Below are 10,581 nucleotides of genomic sequence, written 5' to 3' on the forward strand. Positions count from 1 at the left end.
TGATACCAGGCTGCTGGTCATCTTTTTCTTCCTTTTGAGAAAGAATTTTCTTTTTTTGCTTTTGTAGTAAGAACCAGGGAAAGGAGTGCAACTCTCCAAATGGCTGTAATAGATGGAATTGGGACTTCCAATCCAAGATCGAATGGAATAATGCACATAAATAATGCAAAGTTGTTCCACTTGCACCAACCAAAACTGTTTCTGCAGATGACTACCATATAGGCCAAGTGGATATATATTAACTCAGATTTGAATCACTAAAAACTCAAGAGTCAGTACTCTAACATGATGTTATTACATAGTTATTAGAATCATACAACTGCCTTGTCAGTTCTTTGGATATTTAAGCAAAAGACAAAAGCAAAACAAACATAACACAAAGAAGAGAGGGGATATAAAAGATGAAACAAATGATGATGACACAAGCGTGAAGAACACTTTTTAAAGGTAATTATCTCTAGGATGTAATAAAACTTAAAAACTCTCCAAGTAGAGATAATAAAATAGTTATACTAAAAAATCTATTTATAATAAACAAACGGATATAAACTTTCATTCAAATGGTTATGATTTTTTATAAAATCATGATCTTTATGAATAATAATATATTTATATTCAAATAGTTATGACCATTTATCATTTGATAATTATTTCTATTCAAACATAATTATTTAAAATAAGAATAAAATTAATGCAAAAATTAATTTTATTTATCAATAATTAAATCTTTCTATCCAATGTGAGATCACCACATTCTAGACTACCAAAATCTTTAACTAGTTCGAAATGTTAGTACTTAATTTTTAACCTTCCACACAAACAAATACTATGAATATAAGAAGATATCTCTTGATTTAAACCTTCAATTAGCATATATATCTTAGAATTCTAACGAAATTAATGGTATCTGCAGAAGAAATTTCAACTCCTACTGTTAGAATTAAAGATATAATACATATAATACTTATTTATTCTTTTTGTCAGATGTTTATGATCACTTTAGCACTATTATGACCATATGGCTTATCCTATTCATAAATATTTACAAGTGAGACTCTAATTCTTCTTATTGAAGTGACACCACTTCTTTGTTTATATAGGCAGAGTTTCTATTACGTCTATATTGTTTTAAACATTTAAATAATAAACTCGATTAAAAGTATAAAAAACCCATCTTTTCCAAATAATGGATCACACTAGTTCTAAAATTTGAATGTATTTTACTAGTGCTTAATAAATATATAACAATAACTTATTTTTCTCATTAAACTTTGTAATTAGAGGTACCTAATTCAAAGTTGGTTCTTATTATTAGTGTTTAATAGTAAAGGTTTAAATACATTATACTTGTAGTATTATTAACAAAATATATTGAAATTTAATTTTTTTATGGTAATTACCCCCATTTGAGATTGAATCTCTAACATAAACACTTTAGACTAATATGTACAAACTTTTTATTTTGTATATCATTTATATGCTTTAGATATTATTATCTCATTCTTGTCATTTTAAGAAATATATGGTATTAGTTGTGGTCACAACTCTATATTTATTAATATAAAATTTTAACTATTCTATTTCTACACTTTTATCTGTTTTAATAAAATTATTCTTCTAGTACAATTGGATAAACTTAATAAATAAACTGAGCTATATTAGTCCTTTTAAGATATTTAAGAACCTTTTTTTTATGTTACTTTAATAAGTTGTATTAAACTTGTTAACTTGTATAGTTTGCTCATAAAATTATACTAAAATCTTACAACACTATGGTGGTAAATTTTTTTTTAATTCTTATCACTCCCACCATGTGCAAATTTGCATTTTTTTAATTAAAAAATGTCCCATGCAATTATCAATATATCATATATACTTAATTAAGTGTCATTTTATTTATCTTTTCACTATTTGGGGGTTGTTTTTGTTTAAGTAGGAGATCTCCAAATTCAAATGTAGTGAAAGATAGTTAGTAAATATTCTATATCTTAATATTTTCTTTTTTATAAAAGCTTTAAAACTTTTATTTCAACTTAATATGAGAGTATGTATCAGTAAGTATGATACCAAATATAATCACCCTTAAAACTGTTAAACTCATGCTTTCTATAGTCTCATTTTGAGACTTTCATACCAACTTATGGATATTTAAAAATTATTTAATCATGGACACTAAAGCCATATCCACCACGGTTCATGTCTTTACAAACCATCAAAATTTCATGTATAATACTATAAATTTTGTGTCCAAATTATAAAATATATGAAATTGTTTTACCCAACAAATAGAAAGCATTTTAACTAGTTACAACGAATTATATAACTTCTCCAATTGAATTGAAGTTATCTTAGATAATATGTTTATTTCTTATGGAAATAATATTATATAAATCAAATAATATGAATCATGTATTATTTTCTTGTCAATAAAATGTAATTATGGAATATGAAACATAAAATATAATTTTATGATAAGAACATATATTCTAGCTTCTTTTTTGAAAATATTTATAAATTCACAAATTCTTTTATGCTTTAAAATAATTTTCGAGAATTTTATCAATTTGATTTGATAACCATTATCTTACCAAAATATAACAAGGCTATAAAAGATTCATAAGCAAAGCTAGCAAGTATTCCATGTTCATTTTATGCTTATGACTATTCAATGCCATGATCAAGAAAATATACATATAACATACCATAAAATAATAAATAATAAATTAAATAATTTAATTTAGAATCAAAAGATTAAAAAAAAGTCAATAGAAAAAAAAATTTCAATAAGACTCAAGGTCTCTTATGAATTATTAACCGTTAATTCTTTTAGTAGAATATAAAAACTAGAAAGATAATAACAAAAAACTTATCTTGCATTTTTTTTCTCCAAGAAACTATTTAGATAATTGAAGCTTTCCATGTTTGTTTCAAAAGTCAATTTTGCCAACTTTGCCAATTTCTTTTTCTTGTATATTCCTTATGCAAAATATAAATTTCATAATTGCCTTTAAATTGTTAGAAAAATAAAAATAAAAGAATAACAATAATATAAAAGAATTTTAGTTTTGAAGTGTGAAGAATATTTTTTTAAAAACAATTATTCTTTTAGGATATAACAAAGTTTCAAAACTCTCTAAGTAGAAGTAGTAAAAATGGTTGTACCAAAAAATTCATTTATAGTAAATGAACAAACATAAACTCCTATTCAAATGGTTATGACTTTTTGTATAATCATGATTTTTAAAAATAATAATCTATATATATTCAAATAGTTATGACTATTTGACATATGATAATTATTTATAATCAAACATAATTATTTAAAATATGAATAAAATTAATACAAAAATTTATTTTATTTATCAATAATTAAATCTTTTTATCTAATGTAAGATGCATTACATTTTAAACTATCAACAATAATAACATAACACGAAAACAATATAAAAATACAAAAGCGATATAGATTAAAATTTTAGTAATAATTATATATAAGTTTAATAAAAACTAAAAAATATATTCTATGTTTTTTATATGGTCATGAATTATGACGTAATTTTTGTGTTAACATTATACAAATTAATAAATTGTTAATATTTTACTTAATATGAATTCATAAATTATTTGGTGCATTATTGGGCAATGAATAGTGTAATGTAACGTAATATTATTATATTATATGTACGGTGATGATACAATATCAGTGGTTTAAGATTTTTTTTTTTTTTGGGGTGGGAGGGGTAAACAAAGGGCTGCGTGATGGAATAGGTGCATTTTAATATTTTTCTTTATTTGGGTATCATAGAGTATAGAAATATAAATTTTGCTTTTCAAAACACGAGAAATCTTGTGGCTTATTCTTTTATTTCTAGTTGAAAAGCAACTCAAAACCAAACCCTCTCCTCTTCTGATTTTCTTGAAAAAAGGAACCCTATTCCTCGCTATTTACATCGCATTTGTTCTTGAATCTATTTCGGTATTCTCGCAGCCGTTTAGAGAAAAGGAAAGTACGTTGTAAGAGAATGTTCCAACCCCAGAAACCCTCAACTATGAATTCCCATGATAGACCCAAATGTGTTCAAGGGGACTCTGGTCTTGTTCTCACCACAGACCCCAAGCCTCGCCTGCGTTGGACCGTCGAGCTCCATGAACGCTTTGTCGATGCTGTTACTCAGCTTGGAGGACCTGACAGTACGACAACTACATCTATTCATTTACCCTTTTCCTTCATATTTATTTCTTTATTCATTTCTTCCTCTTCTTCTTCTTCTTCTTCTTCTTCTTCTTCTTCACATATTGCTCAACTTTGACAGAGGCCACACCAAAAACAATCATGAGAGTTATGGGTGTCAAGGGTCTTACACTTTACCACCTCAAGAGCCATCTCCAGGTTTGAATACGACAACAATATTTCATGCTGCTTTATCTTTTTCTTTCAGCTCTTTTATGACCTTCTCGATGTAGGGTTGGCTTGATTTCACTTTTCTTTTTCTTTTTCTTTTCTTTAATTTCTCTTTTGTTCCTTTTTCCTTTTTTCATTACAACTTTAATTCTCCTTGTTGAATTAGAAATTCAGGCTTGGAAAGCAACCTCACAAGGAATTCAATGACCACTCTATAAAAGATGGTAAGAGATCTGGTGGACTCTTCTTTCTAGGGTTTTACTTTAGACAAATCTTTTCCTTTCAATTTATGACCACTATATATAAGTATCGATGCACGCCATGTCGCTAAATGGTTTAATTTCTTTCCTGTCTTTGTATGATAGATCTTCAAAGAAATGCTGCATCTTCCTCTGGCAAGATGGTTCGTAGCATGAACGAGTAAGTATTAATTAATTGTTCTGATTTTAATTTGAAGATTCACAACTTCATGAATTTTAATACATAAATACAGAGAGAGATATAATATATAAGAAAAAGAAATTACTTAAGTTTTTCCTTTTTTTTTTTCATTCTTGTTTGGGGGTGTGGGGTTCCGATTTTCTTGTGGAATGTATGTGTGAAACTGTATATAAACAACAGTAACTCAGACATGGTTGACGCGATTAGGATGCAAAAGGAAGTGCAGAAAAGATTTTATGAGCAATTGGAGGTATGCACAGATTCTCCTGATCTCAACAGATCATATTGTTTCTTGCTTGTTCACCAGATTGATGTATAGGAATGTTCTGGGGACTTTCTGTGGATAAATCCTTTCATGTACTTATTATGCCTCGCAGGTGCAAAGACACCTTCAATCGAGGATTGAGGCTCAAGGAAAGTATATGCAGTCCATATTGAGAAAGGCTTGTCAAACCCAGGCTGGCGAAAACATGGCTGCAGGAGGCTATAAAGGTATGGGAAATCGAGGAGTTTCCGACATGGAAGCGATGAAAGATTTTGGTCCTCTCAACTTTCCAGCATTTCAAGACCTTAATATTTATGGAGATGACCAACTTGATCTTCAACACAACTTGGACAGACCGTCACTTGATGGTTTCATGCCAAATAAGGATAACATTTGCCTTGGAAAGAAGAGGCCTAGCGGCCATTATAGTGGCAGCGGGAAGAGTCCTTTGATCTGGTCTGATGAGCTACGACTGCAAGACTTCGGAACAGCTACATCATGTGTAGGTCCTCAAGAAGATCCATTCAAAAGCGATCAGATTAAAATTGCATTGCCTTCTATTGATAGATGTACTGAGCTAGACTCTATGTCAGAGATTTACAAAGCCGGTGCTTTCGGGCAATTGCATAGGTGAAAAGAAGTTTGAAGCATCGCCTACGCTGGAAAGGCCATCACCAAGAAGAGCTCCCCTTCAGACGGAGAGGATGAACCCTACGATAAGTACTGGTAGTATGGCAAAAGGGAGAAATTCACCATTTGGATGATCAATTGCTAACATTTGACTTATTCGACCGTACGTGACTTAAGATTAATTATAATTACAGTAGGGTTTTAGTAAATTATAATTACATGCAATAGGATTTTGTCTCGCTTATATGATAATGCATGCCATGCATGGCAATCTTTATTAGTTAAAATTGTTAATTGTTATGAGTTTAGTATATCAATTTGTTATATGACATCTATAATTAATTCCACTATATATTTTTCACATTCATAGCCTTCTCTATCCTTTTTTGAACCGATTAATCTTATTTTTTTTTATTGTTCTGATGTGAATTTTCATAGTTATTTTTTTACATTTTGATATTAAAATTTATGAAATATCAATTTATAAAAAATAAATTTAACTGAAATTAACCCATTAATTGATATTAAAAATTGTAAAAAAAATCTTTTTACTGTTTGATATTAAATATTGTGAATCAATTTTATAAAACAAATTAACTCAAATTTTATAAAAATATCAATTTCAACTCAAATTAACTCATTAATTGATATTTTTAACTTCAATGCTATCAGAACTATAAATGTGAATTTTGCTACTTGTCTATTCGTTGCTAATGTTATATAAGAGGACATTGATCAAAATTTGTGCCTATCATCTTTGCATGTAAAAATTTGATTTAATGAACCGACTCTTTTATTTTATTTGGTTGATTTGAGATAGGAGCTAGGGACTTTAACTTAGCTCTTTAAAAAAAATTATAACCAAACACCAATTGATAATAAACGAAGGGAGTCAAATTTGAATATAAGAACAATCTCATCATATGTAAGCAAAAATATATGTCTACCACATGATAAATTTGGAATGGATAACAAGCATGAGAGATAAACAAAAACAATATAATAAAATTTTAGCTCTGATATAATGTTAAACATATAATCTAAAACTTAAATATAAGACCACAAAAAATCCAATATTTAATAAATGTGTGATAAATTAATTTAACAATATTCATAATTGAATCAAATGTTCATGTGCAAAATTTTAAATCTTTAAGAACAAAGGATGTATAACACCAAACTACTTGATCATTGGCATTAACATTATTACTGTCTTTGTTCTCAATGCCAATATGTCTTTTTGGTGTATAGCTATTTACTGATCATTATAAAAGACGTGTTCCAAGTGCTTAAAAGCAACTGTCACATATTCATGTCACATATTTTAAAAGATATATATTATTACGAACTGGGTTCAAATCTCCTTTCTTAAATGAAAAATGTATACTTGTTTTACCAACATCTGTTGGTCCGAGTAGCAAGGAGCTCGGTTCCCTTTAAGTAAGGTTTCAATTTTGAGTCTTGTGAATGGAGAAAATAGGCTTAGAAGAGCTTGCTTTCCTCATAAGGTCTGACTCGATTCGACTTCGAATTAGTCGAGACCCAAAGTGGCTACCGGATACTAAGGGGTCCCAAACCAAAAAAAAAATGTATACCTTCTTTATCATTCAATACATAGAAGGGGGTCTAAAATTTAATGCACACTTGTGATGGTCATAATGTTCAATCGATGAAGTAAACTTTTTAAAACCCTTGTTTTAGGGTTAGTCGTTCCCAAGTTAGTTACTTTCCTATAATTGCAAACAAGTTCATCGAGAAAAACAAAGCTACACTAATTAAATAAAGCAGAAGTAATGATGCCTATTAATGCAAAAGATAAAAGGTTTGGGAGCACATGCCACAGCTGCAAAAGCAAATAATGTTGGGAATAATGACTCAAATCTCATAAAATTTTTTTTTGAGATTGGTCAGATATTGTTTGATGGATAAAAAGACTTATAAAAGAAGAATTTCAAGAGAAAGATGATTCTTAATAGGTAAATTTGACTTGCATGATAAGAATTCTAAAAAAAAAATAAATTCTTAATAGACAAGTTTGACTTACAGGAGAAAAATTTTAAAGGAAAATGGATTCTTAATAGGCAAGTTTGTATGGTTATAAATAGATGAAGTCTCTAGTAGGTTAGGTATGAAAAAAAGATGTAAGAGAGTTGTAGGGTTTTATAGGTAGACACCCTATAAAACTATTAAAGATTTACTTCTTATGGGGGTGTATGTTTATTTGTGAGTAAACTAAAAGAGACAGAAATGATCCACATAGATATGATGTATATGTGCATATAGGTATATGTTTATTTAGGTTAAGAATACTCCATAGGACTAGAAGAGATTGAGAAAGTCTATGGTTATTGATTGTTAGTAGTTGATTTGATTTGATATATGCTTGTAATTTTTTACAACTAGTGAATTTTTTTTCATCCGTGGATATAGGTCAGTTAGATCAAATCACATTAAATTATTGTCTCTTGTGTGATTGATTGATTATTTGATTTTGGTTTTGCTGGCTTGATTAGATTGGGGTTTTTTTGCCGAACAAGTGATATCGAAACTGTGGTAATTCCTAATAAGTGGTATCTGAGTCAAATGTTTGAGACATAAAAAGAGCTGAAGGTTCAAGATGTGAAAAGAGCTAAAAGTTTGAGCCATGAGAAGAGATAAATCTAGAGGAGCTCAATTCAAGAGAAGAGTTCGAATTCATATTTTGAAGATTGAGGATCGATTTGCAGGAAGCATAAAAGCATACAAGAAAAAATGATTGTAAAACTTTTATTGCAGGTGGAGCCAAGCATGTTTAGCATGAAGATAGATGATTGATGAAATTTGAGTCAAAGTGAAGATTGTTGGGAAAAATGACTCAAATCCCATAAGAGATTTTTTTTGAGATTAGTCAGATATTACTTAATAGATAAAAAAACTTACAAAAGAAGAATTCTAAGAGAAAGAGAATTCTTAATAGGTAAATTTGACTTGCAGGAGAAAAATTTTAAGAGAAAAGAGATTCTTAATAGGCAAGTTTGATTTACAAGAGAAAAATTTTAAAAGAAAAAAGATTCTTAATAAGTAAGTTTGTAAGATTATAGATAGGTGAAGTCTCTACAGAGTTAGGTATAAAAAATATAAGAAAGTTATAGGGTTTTATGGGTAGATACCCCATAAGACTATTAAAGATTTACATCTTATAGAGGTGTATGTTTGTTTGTGAATAGACTAAAGATTGAGAAGGTTTACATAAGTATGATGTATGGGTACATATGGATATGTGTTTATTTAGGTTAAGAATACTCCATAAGACTAAAAGAGATTGAAAAGGTCTATGGGTATTGATTGTGGAGTGGTTGATTTGATTTGATGTATGTTTGTAATTCTCTATAATTAATGGATCTTTTTTCTCACCCGTAGATATAGGTCAGTTAGATCGAACGATGTTAACTTGTTGTCTTTTATGTGATTGATTGATTATTTAATTTTACTTCCGCTGGCTTAATTAGATTGAGGCTTTTTTGCCCAACAGATACATCATTGAGGAATTAAGCTCATTTTTCTTTTACATAGTTAGGAAACTCCCTTTTCTTGATTTGATAGAGTTAAAATTCCCAATGGTAAAAACTGACAAAAATTATATTATCTTTTAAGCTCTTTTTCCTTCTTTAACACACCTTATTCCTTGGCTTTCAAATTTTAAAGAGGACCTTAATTAATCATGATTTGAAAAAAGAAAAATTGATATTCATTATAGGGTTACAAAGAAGATATATACAAATATACTAATAGGTTGATGAGGTATGTCTAAGAAATAAATCCAACCTTATATAGCCCAGTAAACACAATATACATTTAACAACCCTCAAAGATAGTTCGAAAAAGAACATAAAAATTTTGAAAACTAAATAATGAAAACATGAAGTTGAAAGAGACTTTGTAAAAAAAATAAGCCACTTGTAATTAAGAAGTAATATGCTATAACAAGATGGTGCCTTTACGTATTTCTTGTTTGATGAAATGACAATCAATTTTAATATACTAAGTCTTTTTATGAAAAATATCATTGTAGACAATTTGAATTACACTTTTACCATCATAAAAGAGTAAAATAAGAGTAGGCTTGTCAACACTTAAATCCATAAGAAATCGACATAACTATTTGATTTCTACTCTAGTGCCTGATAAAGCTCTATACTCCGTTTTAGCATTGGATTAAGCTATAATTGTCTACTTTTGGCCTTTTCAAGCTATCAAAGAATCACCTAGTACTAGAGTGTCAATCATTAGCATCACCGGATGTAATGCCCCCAATCTCACATTAGAAGAATGTGTGGATAATGTATGATATATATATATATATAGAAATCTAAACCTAATTTGTAAGGCACCTTTTGTGAGATAAAATCATAAGATTTTTAGGTCAAAGTGAATAATACTTCACAGGTTGAGTGCGGGTCTCCACAAATGGTATTAAAGCAGTCACCAATCGACAGGAACTAAGTGTTACATCGTGAGAGTCATTAAGTGCTATACAGTAGAGAGTTACCTTTAGAAGCCTAACGTTTAGTGTGATCTTAGTCTTGTGTTGGACTCTACTTGACAAGATGTTAAGCTTTAAAAGTGAAAAGATTATAACACTTTCAATCTCATATTGGAATAATGAGTGGATAAGGTATGGTATATATGTAGAGATCTAAACCCAAATTTATGAGGTACTTTTTATGAGATAAAATCATGAGACTTTCAATCAAAGCAGATAATATTTTGTAGGTTACGTATGGGTCTCCATAAGTATTGTAATGTCTCTAATCCTATATTAGAAAAATATATGGATAAGGAATAATATACATGTAGAGATCTA

General features: G+C 28.9%; 1 pseudogene across 1 annotated transcript; it reads left to right on the forward strand.

The window, feature by feature from the left end:
• The first annotated feature begins 3,858 nt into the window (after window positions 1-3,858).
• On the forward strand, window positions 3,859-6,025 carry LOC111288395 (myb family transcription factor IPN2-like; annotated as a pseudogene). Its single transcript, XR_016341908.1, has 6 exons — window positions 3,859-4,191; window positions 4,314-4,390; window positions 4,569-4,626; window positions 4,768-4,822; window positions 5,051-5,093; window positions 5,221-6,025. The product of XR_016341908.1 is annotated as a myb family transcription factor IPN2-like (transcript).
• The last annotated feature ends 4,556 nt before the right edge of the window (window positions 6,026-10,581 follow it).

Source organism: Durio zibethinus, chromosome 4, assembly GCF_047325235.1.
Source record: "Durio zibethinus cultivar Kanyao isolate XHJ-2024 chromosome 4, ASM4732523v1, whole genome shotgun sequence".
In the NCBI taxonomy this organism is placed as follows: Eukaryota; Viridiplantae; Streptophyta; class Magnoliopsida; order Malvales; family Malvaceae; genus Durio; species Durio zibethinus.